The sequence below is a fragment of the Haliotis cracherodii genome, unplaced genomic scaffold, assembly GCF_022045235.1.
Source record: "Haliotis cracherodii isolate W230 unplaced genomic scaffold, xgHalCrac1.p SCAF_32, whole genome shotgun sequence".
NCBI classification, from domain to species: Eukaryota; Metazoa; Mollusca; class Gastropoda; order Lepetellida; family Haliotidae; genus Haliotis; species Haliotis cracherodii.
Window position 1 is genome coordinate 3,059,822 of NW_027266289.1, and position 20,851 is coordinate 3,080,672.

General features: G+C 39.6%; 1 long non-coding RNA gene and 1 pseudogene across 1 annotated transcript in view; one reads left to right on the forward strand and one right to left on the reverse strand.

Annotated features, from left to right (window-relative positions):
• LOC139477217 (uncharacterized) overlaps positions 1-20,851 on the reverse strand; it is a 136,205-nt gene that overhangs the window by 110,571 nt on the left and 4,783 nt on the right. The window lies entirely within an intron of this gene.
• LOC139477225 (uncharacterized) lies at positions 11,035-18,298 on the forward strand (annotated as a pseudogene).

Genomic DNA, 20,851 nt, shown 5'->3' on the forward strand with positions numbered 1-20,851 from the left:
ATTATACCATCGAAAAAATTGATAACATGACCGACGAAGAGATTAAAAAACTGTACGCGCGTTACGAGTCTAGACTGGGAGCTACCATGACTAAAACGATAGGGTCGTCTATATAACAACTATACACAGTCATAGCTAGTACGTTTCTCCCCATCCTGGCAGAACATCGCATGTATTTATGCGAATCTCTAGAGAAAGACCCATTCATCGAACACGCTATAAGCTCAGTGAGCTGTGAGTTTTATCATAGATTGGGAATGTTCTTAGCTCCGTTCACCACAGCTTTAGTAACGGCTAGGTATTGTCAATTTAAACATACGTGCCCGCTAAATAATATAAATGGAGACTCAACAGATTGCGGAAACACAATCACAACAGATTGCGCAACCACAACAGATTGCGGAACAACAAGTGAATGAGGATGCACCACAAACAAAAAAACAAACCAGAGTTACTAAGAACCTCAAAAAAATAGCTGCAGGAAGAAAGGGAGGGCTGGCACGCAAAGCAAAATTAATAAATAATTCAAATCCGATTAAAACATGGGCACTAGTAGGAGTTGCTGGTATAGCGGCTGTATGGTTCTTTTATAAGACCGGAGAAGAGAAAACGTCACCCCCGCCGCAACAACAAGTTCAATTAGAGGTTAGTCCTCATATAATGCTATAAGAAGCATGTCTACTCCAGTTACAGATGGTAAAATGTTGGTAAACGCGACGTATCATTCAGCGGTGGTCACCGGCTTGGCCATTGGCTATGCCCGTATGGCTAAAATGATTACTAAAGCCACACCTCCCAAGCTAGATTTTAATGGATTTGATATAGGTATGATGGTTCTTGGTATTGGATTAGCAATGGCAACGAAGGATATGCTCTTCAAACAAGGACTTATCCCGGAAGACATAATGAAGTAATTAAACATTTGAATATTTTATATTCATATACTATGGCATCAATTGCGATGATGGTCGGTGGAGCTGTTGTTAATGCTCTAGCTTTTTCGGGGAGTAATTATTTATTTTCCAGTATGAGGGAATCAAATGCTAAAGAAGTTGAAGAGGAGCGTAAACGACATAATAAAGCATTAGAACAATACCAAGCAGCCCAGTTACAATATACGCAGCAGAGAATGAAGAGATTAGACTTTATTCATGAACAACTGATGAAGGAAGGACATTCAATTCAAACGTTTAAGGATGTCGAATCCGCCATGCACGAATACTACCTCGTTTATGGGAAAAAACTCGACCCAATACCTAGACCAACAATGAGTCAGTTTTATACACCGTCAGAGGCTCAGAAAGACCGAGAGGTCGCATTTGTTATTATGGGGTTATCTGCTCTATTGATTTTCAGCTATACAATAGTGTAGATGTGATTTGCATTTAGACAAATGATATGATAGATGTATATACCATGAATAACTGCAAGTTTACACTCATGGGGAAGACGACTCTATGTAACCGCCGCTGTGTTGAAATTTACTGCGGTATACACAATTATTACATCAAGCGTGGACATATAAACTATACGTGTTCTGAATGCGGGATAGGGGTCAAAGGTCGTTATTGTTTATGTAAGAAACACGGTGCTGATAGGGTCAGGAATCAGATTATTTATGCTAGGAAGAGAGATTACATCAATGAGAGGAATAGGTTGGGGAGAATACGTATTTAGATATATGAAAACAACCAATTAGACATTTGTTTCATTTTGCATATACCATTCAACCACTATGGTTTTTGTCAGAGAGTTGAAGGCTATGGCAAAGCAACGTGGTCTACGTGGATATTCTCGTATGAGAAAAGCTGAATTGATTACCTTACTCGGTTTGGAATCACCCCTGACTGTTAGAGAACTCAAAGCTCGAGTGAGAAACAGTGGGCTGAGAGGTTATTCTCGAATGAGAAGAGCTGAATTGATCGCTTTACTAGATAATAATCAACAAGAACAAGACGAGGATGATAATAATCAACAACAACAAGAATTAATATTTGTACCCACATCCGCCAGCGTTGGCAAATATCTAAGAGGTTGGAAGATGGATATTAATTCCAACATGGATGTTAATGATATTAAGCCCATCATATCGAGTAAAATTAACGAGGAATTAGATGATTTACAAAGTATAAAATACCAGCTGACGATTAAAATGTCATTGAGTAAAAGTAACACAGACGATAGCGTCGAATATACCGAACCATATTTCCGTAGCAATCAAGAAGTTATAACCGAATCCGATACTATAAACGCATCATTAGATACATCAATTCAGAGGATACAGGAAACTTTAGAACGCTGGACTAATAGAGGTTCGGGTTGGGGTGTGGATAGAATCGATAGTTTATATTTAGATATAGCAAATTACATGCCCTTCAAAGGTGGATCTTATATAGATTTACCCCCGTATTATAAGAAGAAAAAAGCCATAATTAACGTAAAAAATAAATCCGATGATTGTTTAAGAATGATGATAAGATCTGCATTGTTCCCCGTAGACAAGAATCCGGATAGACCTTCTAGCTATCCCCAAAACGATGGACTCAACTTCGATGGTATAGACGAACCTACACCAATATCACAAATTGATAAGGTGGAAAAGCAAAATAATTTAGCTATAAATGTTTTCGGACATTCTAAAGGAATTGTTGTACACAGGATAAGCTCCGCTCCGGAACATATTCCCAGAATCAATTCATTTCTGATCGAAAAAGATGGAAAATATCATTATACGTGGATAAAGAGTTTAAACAGGGTGCTATACGATCAAACAAAACATAAGGAAAAGAAATATTTCTGCGAAAGATGCCTGCATGGGTACAGCAGACAAGATCTATTAGAAGCGCATAAAGAAGACTGTAGAGGTGTTGGACAGAATGCTATCAGGATCGATATGCCTAAAGAGGGAAAAAATATATTAAAATTTGAACATTATTGTAATCAAATGCCAGTACCGTACGTAATTTACGCCGACTTCGAAGCGCTTATCAAACCCATAGAAAATACCGAACGCAATAATCAAGAAACTCAAGATAGTTTTACCTACAAAACTCAAGAACATATTCCTTGTGGGTTTGGATATATAGTTGTAAGGTATGATGGGAAAACAAACACTCCCGTGATTTACAGAGGTCCCGATGCAGTGGGAAAGTTCCTAGAATATCTACAAAATGAAGAGAGAATAATCAGGGAAAATTTATCATGTAAGAAACCCATGCGTATGACGATAGATGATTGGAGGGCCCACAAGAAGTCAACGAGTTGTCACGTTTGTAATAAACCCCTGGATGGGGATTCCGTAAGAGATCATTGTCACGTCACGGGTAATTATCGGGGAGCCGCTCATAACGAGTGTAACTTGAAACTAAAAATGAATGCTCAAACAATACCCATCCCCGTTGTGTTTCATAACCTTAGAGGATACGATTCACATCTCATTATGCAAGCTATCTCAAAGACCGACGGCGGTTTAACGTGCATTCCTAATAATATGGAAAAATACATATCGTTCTCGTTGACTAAACCTTTACATTATAGGGACAAGGATGGGAAATCTAGAATAAAACAAAGTAATGGGCTTAGATTCATAGACTCCATACAGTTTCTGTTATCTTCCCTGGACAATTTAGCTAAAGCGAACAATCCGGATGACTTCACTATAACAAATCAATATACCGATAAGATAACTCGTCATTTGCTGCTGAGAAAAGGCGTATATCCTTACGAATATATGGATGATTGGTCTAGATTCGAAGAAACTGAATTACCACCCCTCGAATCATTCTATAGTAACTTAACAGAACCTAGAATAACAGATGCCGATTATGAACACGCTCTGACGGTCTGGGATAAATTAGGTTGTAAGAATTTAGGCGATTATCACGATCTGTACTTAAAAACCGATGTACTGTTACTCGCCGATATATTCGAGATATTTAGAAAGACGTGTTTAAAACAATACGGCTTGGACCCGGCATGGTACTATTCTAGTCCCGGACTATCGTGGGATGCATTGTTGAAGAAGACCGGCGTAGAACTAAAACTACTCACAGATTACGATATGCACTTGTTTATTGAAAAAGGATTAAGAGGTGGTATATCGATGGCAGCAAAAAGGTATTCTAAGGCTAATAATAAATTAGTGGAAGGATACGATCTGAGTAAACCCGACACGCACATATTATATCTCGACGCTAACAATTTGTACGGATGGGCTATGAGTCAACCTTTACCCACGGGTGGTTTTGAGTGGGTCGATGATATCGATAATAATGATGAGAATAAAGGGTACATACTAGAAGTTGACTTGGAATATCCGAGTTCCTTACATAAAGACCATAACAGTTATCCGTTAGCTCCCGAAAGATTAATGGTTAACAAAGATTGGATGTCAGAATATCAACGTTCATTGATGGGTAATAATAGGTTAGCTAACGTAGAAAAACTCGTACCAAATTTGATGGATAAGACAAAATATATAGTTCACTACAGAAATCTCCAGTTGTATCTATCGTTAGGTATGAAACTAAAGAAAATACACAGAGTTCTAAAGTTTGATCAAAGCCCTTGGATGGAGCCCTATATAAGGCTGAACACAGATTTAAGAAAGATAGCCACCAGCGATTTCGAAAAGAATCTATATAAGCTCATGAATAACTCGGTATTCGGTAAAACTATGGAGAATCTAAGGAAGCGTGTTGATGTTAAATTAGTCAGATCTAATGAGGAAGAAAGACTCAGGAAACTCATAGCCAGTCCGGCTTTTAACAGAAGCAAGATATTCGATAACGACTTAGCCGCGTTGCATATGCAGAAGAGTAATATAAAATTCAACAGACCGGTGTACGTCGGTATGAGTATTCTCGACTTGTCAAAACACTTAATGTATGACTTTTATTACAACGAACTTAAGAAGCAATACGGCGATAGATGCGAGGTGTTATATACCGACACAGATTCTTTGTTGATGGAAATACAAACCGAGGATGTGTATAAAGATATGGCAGAAAAAATAGATATGTACGACACGAGCGATTACCCTAAAGATAATCCACTGCACAGCGTTGTAAATAAAAAGGTGTTAGGTAAGATGAAGGATGAATGTGCTGGGACTCCTATAGCAGAGTATGTAGGATTAAGACCTAAGATGTATTCTATAAAGAAGTCCGATAATGGAGAGATAAGAAAAGCCAAGGGCGTATAGCGAACAGTATAAAGAATCATTATTCAAAGGTAGAACGTTCAAACACGAGATGAACTCTTTAAGAAGTTACGATCATGGGATATATGGATTAAGAATGAACAAGACATCATTATCCCCCTTAGATACAAAGAGATGGATTGATAATGATGGTGTAACTACCTATGCTTATGGTTATGGTGGTAATACTGTACCGTCGGGAACTATGAACAACTCTTCTCGTACAAATGCCCTACCCGGTCCATCTTGAAGATAATAAAGAATAGGCTCTCCTTCTTTCGTAACCAATCGACTAATGTTATACGTGTTAAGGGACCATATGGGGTCGGTTGCGCGACGTAGGCCTCCTTCGAGTTCACCTGCCTGGTATAAATATCTTACCCTTACTCTATCCGGAAGTTTTTGTTCTTTGCCTCTCCTCGGTGCTGAAGATTCGGAAGTCACGGATTTCATTTTAATCGCATCGGATGGTTTCTTCCCTATTAATCTCGTTACTTCATTATTCAGCGCTGATGCAACGGCTGATAATCGTGTCACCCATTCGGTTGATCTCAATCACTCGGATTTCATTTCGATCCCATACTGATAGCCAAACAAACGTTCCGCTAATGTCCTGTTAAATCTTTCAACGATAGCTTGACTGCGGTGGGCCTCTCTTTCACCACGGACGATTTTGACGTCGTGCTTTGTTAACAGTTTAGTCACGATCCCATAAACTCTCGACCGGGATCTACTTGAAATAGCTTAGGCCATTTTAGTGGTCCGCGTTTATATATGCGACTCAGTGCATTAGCTACTTCTGTTAAATCTTTCGAGGTTAATGGCTCAGCCTCTTTGTATCAACTAGCCACATCCACTACTGTTAAAGCGTATTTATACGCTTTGCGTTTTACCTTATCGTGAGGAAGAAACAAGAGGTCAGCCTGATGAACTTCATTCGTCGTAGAAATATCAAACTTCTTCCTCGGTATATAATGCGGTGCCAGTAAATATATTTGCCACAACGCTTGTTTCTTTAACCAATCCTTGGCCACATCTTTAGATACCTTAGCCGCGGTGGCTAATTTTTTTATTGCTCCTACACCTTTCCAATATCCTCGTGGGCTATAGTAAATTTTATTCATTATTAATTAATATTGATGTTTCGTTTAATACAACTCATGACTATCGTTGAATCGCATAATCATTTTGGCATAAAAAATTCCATCTGTAGTAGCAGTATGAATCCGGCTCCTGTGGAAGTGGTCCAGAACCCCCATTACCTATAAAAATTTATATCATAGACTCCAGGTGGTGGTCAATTTAACTTAATCTTATGACTATCATTGAATCGCATAGTCATTTACGCATAAAAAATGCTACCTGTAGTAGCAGTATAGGTATATGAATCCGGCTCCAGTGGAAGTGAGCCAGAACCCCCAATACCTATACTACTACAGTTTCTACGCCGTTATAATCGTCCCGCTGTGCTTTGTCAACAAAGCGTCGATATAGTGAGTGAGTGAGTTAAAATGTAACGTTGCAACGGCATTAGCAACATAGCGACGAGAACAAGTCAATATATACGGGGGGCACGGGGGGCACGGGGGGCGGGGGCACGGGGGGCACGGGGGGCCAAGTCGTCTGAGGCGCCGCGATTTACTGTGCAGAGTTGCGTTCCTTGGGCACGCAGGAAACCTATGATTGTGGGTTCGAATCCATCGAGCAAGGCGAGTGATTTTTTTCTGGTTTTGGTTTGTTGTTTTACGCTGCACTCAGCAATATTCCAGCTGTATGATTGCAGTCTCTCAGTAATCGAAGTCTGGACCAGACAATCCAGTGATTTACATCATGAACATCGATCCACGCAATTGGGATCGATGGCATGCATCAACCAAGTCAGCGAGCCTGACCACCCGATCCCGTTAGTCGCCTCTTAGGAAAAGCATAGTCTACTTTTACGGCAAGCATGGGTTGCTGAAGACCTATTCTACCCCGGATCTTCACTGGTCACGAGGCGAGTGGAGTGGGACGAGTGGAGTAACGTGTACATTCATACTTGAACTTTGCATGCTATCGACATTCAACATTGACAAAAAGGCGTTGCTGGTTGTAAATTGACGTTTGAATACAACCTCCGACTGTCTCGTCAAGGAGCAGCCAGGCAATAGAGTGCGGGCTTTCTCACGAGCAATAACAATGAAAGCTTAGATTCTTATTCTAAAACATGTTTGCAAACACAAACACCACCAAGTTACTAAGATGAGGGTAGGATGTTACGGGTACTCGGATCGGGTGGGTACTGAATAGGACCAGGTATCCACAGAACTACCCGGGCCCGTGGAATTGTGAAACGTGAAATTTTTTTTATGACATTAATAATAAAATTTCATGGTTAAACTTGGAGCGTTAACGTACAAGTCGCTAATGTTTGCATTTCTTTCTGACTATGTACACATCCCTTCTGATTTTTATATGTTTGAGTAAAGACAAAGTTTCAGTCAACTTCAATGTAGGCACGATCAGGTCGTTTTATACTATATCTAAATACTTTTTGTTAAGGCTCCAGGACAAATGGACTGCTGTATGTTACTCTCATTTGCAGCAGGAAGGTCAAGACTCGGCGCTGAAAATGAAAACGCTTCAACTTATGTTTTCTTTATTAAAAAAAGCGATATCGTGAACCATTAACTGCTGCATACGACCCTGAACCTTATCAATGAATGGATGGTTGAAGAAACAACACAATGTTTAACCCTAATCAGTTAATTACTAATAATTGGCATCTTCTTTCTTTGAATATTCATTTGATGTGAGTTTTAGTATAATCTGACAACGTGTTTCAAAATGTGACTTTGCACATGTATAATGACTGGTTCAGTCATGTTATGTATCAGTCTACAAAATATAATTAACATGTACACATAGTTATTATATCTTTCTAAAAGTGATAAATATATGTTACATATTCACCTGTAACTATCCACGGGATCGGAGTTCTTGTAAGTATCCAGACTGATACGAACACCCTAAGCAAGCTGTCACACAATGCTTATGTCACTACATATAAGCACCCCGCTACATATGAGCACCCCGCTACATATAAGCACCCCGCTACATATGAGAACCCCGCTACATATGAGCACCCCGCTACATATGAGCACCCCGCTACATATGAGCACCCCGCTACATATAATCACCCCGCTACATATAAGCACCCCGCTACATATGAGCACCCCGCTACATATAATCACCCCGCTACATATAAGCACCCCGCTACATATAATCACCCCGCTACATATAAGCACCCTGCTACATATGAGCACCCCACTACATATAATAACCCCGCTACATATGAGCACCCTGCTACATATAAGCACCCCGCTACATATGAGCAACCCGCTACATATAAGCACCCTGCCAGAATGTGTTATGGGAGACACTGATCGACTGTGTCGTTAAGGTTGTAGGATACGGCGAGTGCAACTTTAGAAATCGTTTGCAGTCGTCTGTGTTAACGTCATTTCAAGAATACAACCTGAAAAACATGTGAACATGTGTCAAGATATTCAGTTCCTGTGGCGGTTACATGTGTAAGTCATAATTGATCAACTAGCCGATCTTTGAATGGTGAATAAAGATGCGTCAAACAGACACTAAGGTAAATTCATAGATTGCAATGTCAGCCTAGGCACGGATTGAGTCGATACTACGATAGTTTAGATGTGCATTTCTTCGTTTGTTCATTAGGATAGGCCGCAGCGAGGGTATTCGTGAACCATCACGCAGTCACGCTCTCCGACATTTGTCAATATATACTGAAGCGATGAGACCAAGAATATAGGTTCTAAATGATCAGAAAGAACGCTTATGTATGTTTTCATGCTAGGGAATTCCAGGGGTTTTCCCCAGGAATGTGGAAGTAGTCCGTCAGTGCTTACGTCATTTCAAGAACACCATCTCGTGAAAAACGTATGAAGGTCAAATTGTGTCGTTCATACGCGGTCATGTGACCGACCTCTCGTCCAATTGAAAAGCCGTATATCGTGTAAACTTCAAATTAAAAAAAATATGCTTAAGAATGTCAGTTTCGCGGCCATGTGCCGGCCTACCGTCCATTAACATTAAAATGCCGTCTGTTGTGTAAACTTCACATGAACAATATAGTGCCACGGAAAATTAAATCAATTGTTTTAAATTACAGCTCCCTCAATCGGGATATCTTTTTTTTAAATGGCTGAGTAACGTACTCTTTCAATTGTTGTCTTGGAAGGGAACCTCGAAGGATACACGGGGATTTACAGCTCAGCAGGGAGTGATGATCAGTTCGATAAAATGTCAAATGGAATCTCCCCTGTGGTCAGTGGTAAGAACACCATTCCCTAAGTCATCTGAAGTAAAGATCCGGATTCGGACAGCCTTGCTCAATCAAACAAACCAGTCAAAACGTTTTCAGTGGGGAATGCATGAAGAGGCATTCAATCTGGTGGACGCTGCTTTGGCATCATGTTAGCCTTCCAAAACAAGACTTCCGCTTCCAACTGCGTCGGGAGTCACATGTGTACGTATCCCATACCCACAAAATACTATTTTCGTCGAATCTTGGATATCGTTCAGCATACCACCCAGGAATGACCAGGAACCTATAAAAACGTACAGTATGCGACTGCTGTTGCCAGCTTCTTTGGTATACATACATTGGGATTTGTTCAGTTGTGCATTGAGGGCAAAGAACTAGATATAGGTGCCGCGCCTGATCCGGCTGGGATTTTGTGAGTAACCTCTGATCCAAGGTCAACAACAAGCAGACCCTTTTGATTCTGTGTGCATCTCCTCGCATTTGGTGGAATATCAAATGGCTCATTAGTAATCTATGTTCATATGTCCCCTCTAATACTGAAAGACAAAGTTGAGACCAAGTCCCCTCAGCACAAATGCCACCTGACTGCTCCAGGGGCACACACATACCATTAGCATCTATGTAATGAGGTGAATCGAGGTGAGATGAAATGGGGATTAACGTCGCGTCCAAGATTATTGCACTTATATAGCGACGTGCATGCGCGTGTGTGTTTGGCTGCTTGTACTAGTCCGGACTGATTCCGATTTACAGTGTTAGCCCCGTGAGATATCATGTCGCAGTTTAACATAAATGCCCAACTCAGACACAGTATACTGACCCCACACAATTGGGGTCGATGACATGCATCAACCAAGTGAGCGAGCCTGACCACCCGACACCGTTAGTCGCCTCTTACGAGAAGCATAGGCGCCCTTAACAGCACACATGGATTGCTGAAGACCTATTCTACCTCGGATCTTCACGGGACCCATCAAAGAGGTAGTGGTCTTGCAAATATCTTCAGCACTGTCCATGCTCAATGCCCAGGAGTCCGCCGCCCCACTCACAACATTGAAACAGTACCGTCTAGACTCAGAAGCAGTTTACTCCTGTGCATTTCGCAGAGAAAGGGGCCAAATCATGTGACATATTACCCCACCCTTATCTCTCCAATAACATAACTCCGCCCTGTTTACAGCCAGTGCCTGTCACTGCCCATTAGAGTAGGAGGATATTCTGACCAGATGACAACACCAGCTAGCTACATCAGGTACTCTGCATGTGACCAGCGTGAGTAGCTCTCCAAGGTTTGCATTTAAAGCTGAAGGAAATATATAACATCATGCACAGGTAAACGATAACTTGATAATTTTGTGGAAACATTTGTAAAATATTATCGCTACCACAAATAATTTTAGCATTTAATTTCAACTGAAAGTCAAGTTTCACTTTACATGTACATATTTGATGAATACTAACTGACAGAACCAGATCACTTCACAGGTGGTGCACGATGACGTCACAGGAAACGACCCGAATGAGATTGCCAGGTGTGGAGGGGAATCCCCGCGTGAAAGTAGGTCACACTATCCTGACTAGATTTGTTGTGTGTGAGCCATGAACCCTATACAGTTAGTGCAGTATACAATAGGGGATGTAGTATTCATGTTAGAAATATCCAAATAGTTTAATGCTATGTAGAAATACAAACTAACACTGACATGTTTTATTCAATACAATTTGAGTGAATCTGTAGAATTAAGATATTATCACATATTTAAACCATGTATTCTATCAGTATCACCAGCTATCACATACGCGAGACACTGTGTATACAAGCAGGGAGAGGGTCTACCTAATTGATAACGGCTGTGGGCTGAATTTAAGCGTCATTTGGCGGCAGTCAGTTGACATTATGTGGGTAGGATATAGGTCACACCTGAGTAAACACTGTGTGTGGGGAGAGCGTTTGCCTATTGATAACGGCTGCGCGCTCTATTTAAGCATCAGTTTTGCAACAAACAGTTGACAGAGAAGGACGTGTCTAGAACACTCTCAAGCATATCAAGCTTTCTACACCCGGCTCGGCTATTTAACCATACAGGTGTGTGGTATGTTAATACAATGTGTCGCATAGTTTACACAGGCAGTTTTCCTCTCCGTTAGGCCGTAAATCACAATTGCTATGGTTTGAGTTACAAAAAAGTTTTCATCCTGAATTTAAAAACTGAATAACAAACGCATTCATATGTATTTACAGTAATTCATTATACATAATACTCTATGAAGTGTCATGTGTATTCCGTTGAGTGTAAGATATGAAAAAAAAATACAAGCAAGAAAAACATATTTATAGAAATAAGAATCATTTCTTTTATATCTTTACAAACAGAATGGACACCAAAAAAAGACTTCCTTGAAAATGTAAAGTCTCTCTATGACCTTGAGTTTTGGGCCACTGCTAACAACTTTACCAATGATCCCGATGTAAACTTGAAGAGAATCGATCTGATGTCCAAACAACTTCCTAACAACAATGACCAGACACAACGCAGCACTTCTCACAAAAACGATCTTTGTAACCAAGTCTTCAAAAGTAATTTCACTTTAATGAGACATAAGCGTACAGTGCACTCCAAGGAAAACTTTCAGTGTGAGAATTGTTTGGTCATGTTTAGCAGACGTGATAGCTTACAAAGACATCAATGTAACCGGAAAAGGCCAGCCCAAGAAGATAATCAGTCTCCAAAGAAACGTCTTCGGTTTTCCTCTCCCCCTGAAAACTCCCTTCCCCTGCAAGATACGATACATGCAATTGGTGTGGTCATTTCAAGTGTATTTTATCTGGAAAACTCCTCTGTGAGAGCTGTGATAAGAAAGGTCGTGAGTGCATCTCCTGCCCCTGAGCGGCTATACAGTCAACGAGTGGATGAATGCAATAGATGTGTTAACAGACGAGAGTGATACCTGTCGAGAGGTAATCAGGTTGGGGGAAGGTCGGCTCTCGCGGGATCACTGAGGACAACAACACTGACTCCGAGTGATGTCAACCATGTAGATATTCTGCAATTCTTTGCTGATGAACGAACCAATATCATTGAGATATTACATGACTTTTTAGAACATCAGAAAGGTATGAAATGGTTTCTTACCCTTAAGTTAAAGTATGTCAAATATGACGAAAATAACGATAGTTATTTAGCTGATTCGGTCGTGAAGTCTACAAACTTTTGGACTCATAATTTTTCGGAAATTGATGATCAAATAGCTCAGGCGTTTCAAAATTTATATACATCAACACAGGAATTTCAGTCCGAGGGAAGTTGTTGGATTTTAGATCATATAGTGCATTTGGAAGTAAATACAGCAGAATATGTACCCCTGTCATCCAGCTCTTACATTCCACTGCCAAAGTACTTACAAAATAAGACAGCAATCTTAAATGTAAAAAATAATTATCAGAAATTCTTTGTTTGGTCTATTCGTTCTTCCCTACATCCTGTTTCCTATAAAGATAATGCAAATCGAGTGACAAAGTATGTAGGGTATGAATCCGAGCTAGACCTGAATGGTATTGACATACCAATACCCCTCTCTCAAGTTTCCAAATTTGAACAACAAAACCACATTTCTGTCAATGTATTTGTCTACGAGGCGAAAGATGGTGTGTTTCCTCTCCATATCAGTAGGCAACCATTTGTTAGAACTGTTGACCTATTGCTCCTAACTGAAGGAGAAAAGAGACATTTTTGTCTCATTCGAAATTTCAGCCATCTTATGGCAGAACCAAACATGATGGAAAAACATTCTATTGTAGACGCTGTCTGCATGGTTTTATCCGGCAGAATTTGTGAGATGATCATGCCTTCTATTGTTCAGATCATAATGGCCAGAAAATGAGATTACCCAGTGAACACAACAAATGGATTAGATTTTTATCTGTTCAGAAACAGCTAAAAGTCTCCTATGTTATTTATGCAGATTTTGAGGCAATCACCAGGAAAGTTAAACAAACTGAAAATAACACATCAAACACGACTGTTTATCAGAAACATGAGCCTTCCGGGTTCTGTTACAAAGTGGTCTGTTCAAAACCTACTGGTACAAAACCTGCAGTGACCTAAAGAGGCCCTGTAGTCATTTCGCATTTTATTGAATGCTTGTTGGATGAAGCACATCTTTCTATGAAAAGTTTAAAGTTCCTGAAATTTTAAAAATGATTGAAACTGATGAGTTAGCATTTCAAATGGCAGATACATGTCATATTTGTCAGAAACCCTTTGATGAAGAGTCTATCAAGATTCGTGACCACGACCATTTAGAAGAGGGGTATAACTATCCAGGGGCTGCCCATCAAAAATGTAATCTGCAATTTCAGTTTAGAAAGGTGAAAGGTAAACATAGTTTTCCAAGGGAAGAATTCTTTATCCCTGTGATATTTCACAACCTCCGTGGTTATGACAGTCATCTGATCATGAAACAGTTAGACAAGTCTGTAAAACAGAAGCTGAGTTGTTTGGCAAAAAACATGGAGAAATACATTTCATTTTCCATCGGCCATTTGAGGTTCATTGATTCATGTCAGTTTCTTCAATCCTCTCTGGGAAAACTTGTTGAAAATCTAAAGAAAAAAGACCCTTCCAAATTTATCCATTTAAGGCATGAATTTGCAGATCCAACTCAGGTAGAGCTATTATTGAGAAAGGGAGTATATCCTTATGATTTCATGGGTGATGAAACAAAATTTGAAATGAAATAACTTCCCGAAAAAGAGGATTTTTACAATAGCTTATCAGATAGTTCCATCTCTGATGAATATTATGACCATGCACAAAATGAGTGGTCTACATTCCACATTCAGGACATGGGGCAGTATCATGACTTGTACATGCTAACTGACGTTTTACTTTTGGCTGATGTGTTTGAAAACTTTAGAAGAACAGCTTTAGAAAACTACCAATTAGATCCAGGACACTATTACACGCTACCTGGGTTTGGATGGGATGCAATGTTGAAAATGGGAAATGTAGAGCTAGAGCGGCTGACAGATATGGAAATGCTGCTCATGATAGAGTCAGGACTCAGGGGTGGTATCAGCATAGTATCCAAAAAGTATTCTGAATCAAACCTACCAGGTCAGAAACATTACAAAACTGATGAACCGAATAGACACCTTATTTACTTTGACGCGAATAATCTTTATGGGTGAGCTATGTGCCAAGCCCTCCCTGAGCGAGATTTCCAGTGGGTAGATAACTTTGAGCATTTAGATATAAGGAATATTCCAGCTGACGCAGATATAGGTTTCATTCTTGAGGTTGACCTTGACTACCCATCTGGTTTACATGACAGTCACAGTGACTACCCTTTAGCACCCCAGTCTATGACAGTGACACATGACATGCTTTCTAAATATTCTCAGGATTTGAAAGTTGGCTTAAACATTAAGGGAACACCATGTAGAAAGCTTGTACCAAACTTGTTAAACAAACAGAAATATGTTATTCATTACAGAAATTTACAGTTTTATCTGAATCAAGGCATGGTTCTAAGCAAAATTCATAGAGTCATTCAGTTTAAGCAGTCAACATGGCTAGAACCTTTCATTTATTTCAACACAGAGAAACGTAAACAATCTTCAAATAAAACAGACAAAGCGTTTTTCAAATTGATGAACAATTCTTGTTTTGGTCGTTCCATGATGAATGTCCGAAAACATGTCAATGTTGAACTGGTGAATTCAGCCAAACGTCTAAAGAAACTCTGTGCTAAACCAACATTTGATGCTTTCAAAATTTTTAATCTAGATTTGGCTGCTGTTCACTTGAAAAAGACAACACTGTTTTTGAATCAACCCCACTATGCTGGCTTTTCCATTTTGGATCTCTCAAAGATCCATATGTACTACTTTCATTATAATTTTATCAAACGTAACTATGGAGAGAAAGCCCAGCTCTGTTTTACTGACACTGACTCGCTGTGTTATGAAATAGAAACCCATGACCTGACTGCTGAAATACAAGCAAATATTGATCTGTTTGACACCAGCATGTATAAATCTAACCATCCCCTATATTCCAAAACTAATGAAAACGTTCTGGGAAAATTGAAAGATGAACTTGCTGGGGTGAACATGTTGGAGTTTGTAGGCCTAAGACCTAAAATGTACTTAATGTTTGCTTTGGAAAAGGAAGTAGTAGTGAAGGATGGAAAAGAAGTAGAAAAATCAAATGAAATACAACACCCAAGAGCCAAGGGTATTTCTGAAACTGTTCATGATAAACAACTTCGACATGCTTTGTACAAACAGTGTCTCTTTAAAGAGAAGCAATTAATGCACCAGGTGAAACAAATTCAAAGTCGAGATCATCAACTGTACACAGCTTCTATCAATAGAATCAGCCTCTCCCCTTTTGATGATAAGAGATATGTCCTCAATGATGGAATCCACACACTGGCCCATGGTCATTATAAAATTGGTTCTTAAGAAAAACCATTACATATCTACCCTTTGTGTATGGTGTAGTATGACTCAACAGTGTTAGATTTACCCAGCAATGTTATATTGTAAATACCGATTTTAAATTGTTTAAATATTCATGCTACATTACTAATGGTTCAATGTCAATCTTTATTGATTACGTATATTCTTATAGACACTTATATATGTCCATTGTACAGATGTGTTAAATGAAAATGATATATATTGTGTTAATTGTATAATTATATGTTGTTATGAATACTTATTGTTGAATAAATATGTTAAATATATCCATTGCGTTTGTGATTGTTTTATGAAACTTCAACTCAAAAAGTTATATTTACAAGACAGTACACAATTGATAATAGTGTGATTGATGTGAATAGACCCCACATGGTAACAGAGTAATGATACCGACTGATTCACATACATACAGGGGCGGTCGGGTAGCCTAGTGGTTAAACTGTTTCGCTCGTCACGCCGAAAACCCGGGTTCAATTCCCGACATACAATGTAATGTGTGAAGCCCATTTCTGGTGTCTTCTGCCATGATATTGCTGGAATATTGCTAAAAGCGACGTCAAACCATACTCACTCACTCACTCACATACATACACTTTTTGTTTAAACTACAGGTAAAATTCAAATAAAATGCTGAAAGGTTGCAAAAAAAAAAAAAAAAAAAAAAAAAGAACAAAGAACTAGTATATTCTATATACATATTTTTATTACATGAATACAATACATATAACAATATGATATGTAAAGTCACATAATTACAGAATAGTGTTTTAATGTAAAATAGTTCAATTATTATCAAATATCCTCATCCTCATCATCATTATCTTGGTCATCATCAGATTGGTTGACCAGTTCTAAATCTTCGGCCAGTGACATGTCCACATAAGAGAGGATATCTTTTACCACTGGTTTCATCCACAGAGTGATTTTATGATCCATTTCATTGCGATCCATGTCAAGGTCTCTAGAATAGGTTTGAAGAGAGGCCCATTTCCAAAGTAGCCTATATATCTAATGGCTGTCACGAGTCTTTCAAGAAAAGTAGTTTTCCAGCACTTCGTCAATTTCTTTTCACTCCATCTCTCACTCTTCCCTTCATCTTCATACTCTTCTTTCTTCTTCCAGATTTCTTCCCTGCACGTGTTTAGTGTTTGTTCCCACATGTATTCTAAGCCTTTCACCTCCCACTCTTTATCAACTTCACTGAATTTAGAGGTCATTGTAGGCTGTCTAACATCGCTCTCATCAGCTGTCTGAATTTTAAGTCGTTTCCTTAGGGTTCCCCCTCCATTCTCAGGGCACCACGATCTGACATGACGCTGAAGGTCATGATTGTTTTCAAACACAATACCACACTCATCACAGGAAGGCATAGTTGTATCAGTAGTGTCGTCCTCTGATTCACTGTCCACTGGAGCGGCTTACTTCTGAGATGTGATTTCTTCTGGTGTCTGGCTTCAAATGATACTGATTGACAGTCTGCTCCTCTTTTATAGGCTGTGGGGTATTGACTGTTTCAAGTACATTAGGTTGTAGTCTTCCTGATTCCAAGGTAGTAGGACGCAAGTCGATTGTCAGATTGCCATAGGGTTTTTCAACAGCTTCTTTATACACAGACATAAACCAGCCGGTATTGTTGGGATAGATGCGCCTGGCAAACAAGTTTGACTTGATGTCTGTCCACAGGGGAATTAAACAGTGTCACGTAATGAGAATTCAAAGCAATGTCACGTGACTCCTTACCTCTGGGAAACAGATTTTGTAACAGTTAGAAAATAATGACATTCTTATGGTGAGAGGTTCGGGTGAACAGTTGGGAGATGCGTTTATCATCTTTAGCCTCTGACATGAGGTCATCCAGTAACAATCATGTTGTTATTCCGAGCATCCAGATAGTTATCCTCGTGCAGGTTGTAAGGAATCCCCTTCACAAACGTCACATAGGGTAACTGTCCACTGATTATCTGATACAGAGGCTGCCACTCCGTATAACACCAGATAATGTTATTGGGTACAGGTTGGATGCGATTATGTAGTAAAATGTTGTACACAAACATAGTCTTGCCACTTCCAGTTGGACCAACCACCACAGTATTGGATGGAATGGTAAAGTAGAACTGTTCTTTTAGTGCTGGAGGAGGTGGAGGAGGAGGAGACGTTGGGGGAGGAGGTGGAGGAGGAGGTGAGGTTCCCGGAGGAGGAGGAGGAGGAGGAGGAGGAGGAGGAGGACATGAATGCATCTGTCTCCTATGTCTATGCATATTATCATTTCTAGAGAACTGTCTCCCACAATCAGGACACGATGTGGACTCCATGACGATAGAAATGCAACTGACACTGGAACAAGAGGAAGACCCTTATATACTCTGAAGATCAGTTTCTGGGATCCAACTGTTTAACATTTTGGGATAACCCATCCATTTCACAAACACCTCTTTTACGCCAGCTCGCTTCCTTTTCTTCAAAACATTCTCCACTCTCCACACTGTGTCTGCGGGCTTGTCTACTCTCTGTAGTTCAGAGAAATTACCTTGAACTAGATCATCAGCCATATCTTTCAACAGATAGATAGGCATACCATCTCGATAGAACCATCTTCTGATAATAAAGATTTCCTCAGTCCATTTTTCTTGATAGTCTCTTTGAAATGTATGTCTCAAATGAAAGAGTCTCTCTTGATCGCCCACTTTAAATTTAAAGGGTTTCTTCATTGACTTCGGTTTGATTTCAGCTTTCGATTAGACTGGCTTTATCAAAGTGTCAATGTATTTTTCCTTCCATACTAAAGCTTCATTAGTCAGATTAATATCTGAGGGTGATCTTTCATTCAATGATCTGTGAGGTCTGTGGTTATAATCCCGGACGAGATCTTGCAAAATGTCCAGGTAATGGTACGTTTGTTTGTAGGTGAAATATCTGTACATCGTTGTCTTGAGGGTCCGTATCACTCTCTCGGCATAAGAAGCCTTGGTTTCATTCTGTGTGACATAGTAAGTGATGCCCTTGTTTCTTAAATAAGACCTCATTATCAAATTCTCGCCCTTAATAGGATAGTATAATTTGTGGCAGGGTAGCGCGGTAAAATATCTTCTTCAAGGCCTCCGGTGTTTTATTTTTAAGGGGCTCGACCCACAGAAAACGTGTCAATATGTTTATAGCTATGAGTAAGCATTTCACACCCTCATTGTCCGAGGCTATATTAGATACATCAGCCAAGTCAATATCCCATCGAGCATTGAGGCCTGAAGCCACCACTCTGTTCCGCTTGAACTTGTATCTTAAAGGTCGCTGAAGCGAATAGGCATCTTGGGATGTCACACACTTCTTTATGTGATGCAAACTAATATCAAATTTCCCTCCTATTTCACAATGTGATACAACTTAGCAGGTCCAGAAAAGGAGGCTGGGTGTTTGGGATTTAAATAAATACTAGACAAATATGCTTTCCATCCGTCAGCAGGCATGGTTACACGTGAAATGAAGCCTACACGATGTAAATAGAGCTTATATGTTTATCCACTACATGGCCTATCAAAACTACAGAGACGGGTCTGGGTTACCTTGGTGCTTAACAAACGTGCTTGTGTGTTTATGTTAACCCTTGGATACAGAGGACTGCGCTGCCTTCCTCAAAGGTTTGTTTACTCAACTGATTGGCTTCAGTGGACAATGCTGGTATGTGACCTAGTTTATCACTCTGTTTACAGTAACAAAACAATTCTCCTTTACCTATGCAACTAATGTAAACATAAAAGAACTGACAACATTGCTTCCTCACTATTTCAAAGGAATTTCATACGTACTATTCTACAGATTTTGATACTTATTAGTCCATGTTTAAATGTGTAACCGTTGATCTGTCTATAGCGCGGGGATTCCCCTCCACACCTGGCAATCTCATTCGGTCGTTTCCTGTGACGTCATCGTGCACCACCGGTGAAGTGATGTGGTTCTGTCAGTTAGTAATCAGCACATATTCCTTATCTAACGTGGTATGGAGCAAAGCCATCACGAGGTCAATAAAGTAAACAATATTTCAATACAAAACAGAGCTCCCAATGCCAAAAAATGAATACAAGAAGAATCATCAAGACATGACATATCGCCCCCGTTCTGGTGCAGTTCAGAAATGGAGTTTCGCTACTTTCACAGCACTTTTGGTTCATTGATACCTTCAATTCTGTGGTGAAAATAAATGAATGTTGTTCAGTATTTTTCACTATCCCAAATCTTCAAAAGGCACCAGTTCACCACTAGACTTATCTGTACAGCAAGTTTCCAACTTGTCAAAACAAAGATAACTAAAACAAATAAATATCCGAACATCAAAAGGCACCAGTTCACTACTAGACTGATCTAGTATAGCAAGTTTCAACAAGCAATATTAAACGGTTTAGGAGTTCTGCTCCGGAAACGGACAAGAGTCATCTGAAGATGACAAATGACACCACTTTAGCCCCTGGTTAATACATGTTCCATGTTTGTTTGAGAATGAAAAATGTTTCACACTTTTCCTGTCTGTTCCGGAAATCGACTAACGGAGGGACGGACATGCTGATCACTTTATCACCCCGTTTTTCGAACCGGGGGTATAAAAAGGACTAGGGGCTGACTGAAAGCCACATTCTACCATTATTTACCAGGATATACCCGTAGCTCTTGCTTGCAAATTATTCAAAACATTAATATGAATCAAGATGTTGATGGTGTTGCACGCATGGCAATTGACAGTCAGATGTAAACCAGCCAAATCTGGCATTTTACTAAATTTAAGAAATTCTAACTTAAAACATATAGATTATGAAGTTTGTTTATTGTTTAACGCCGC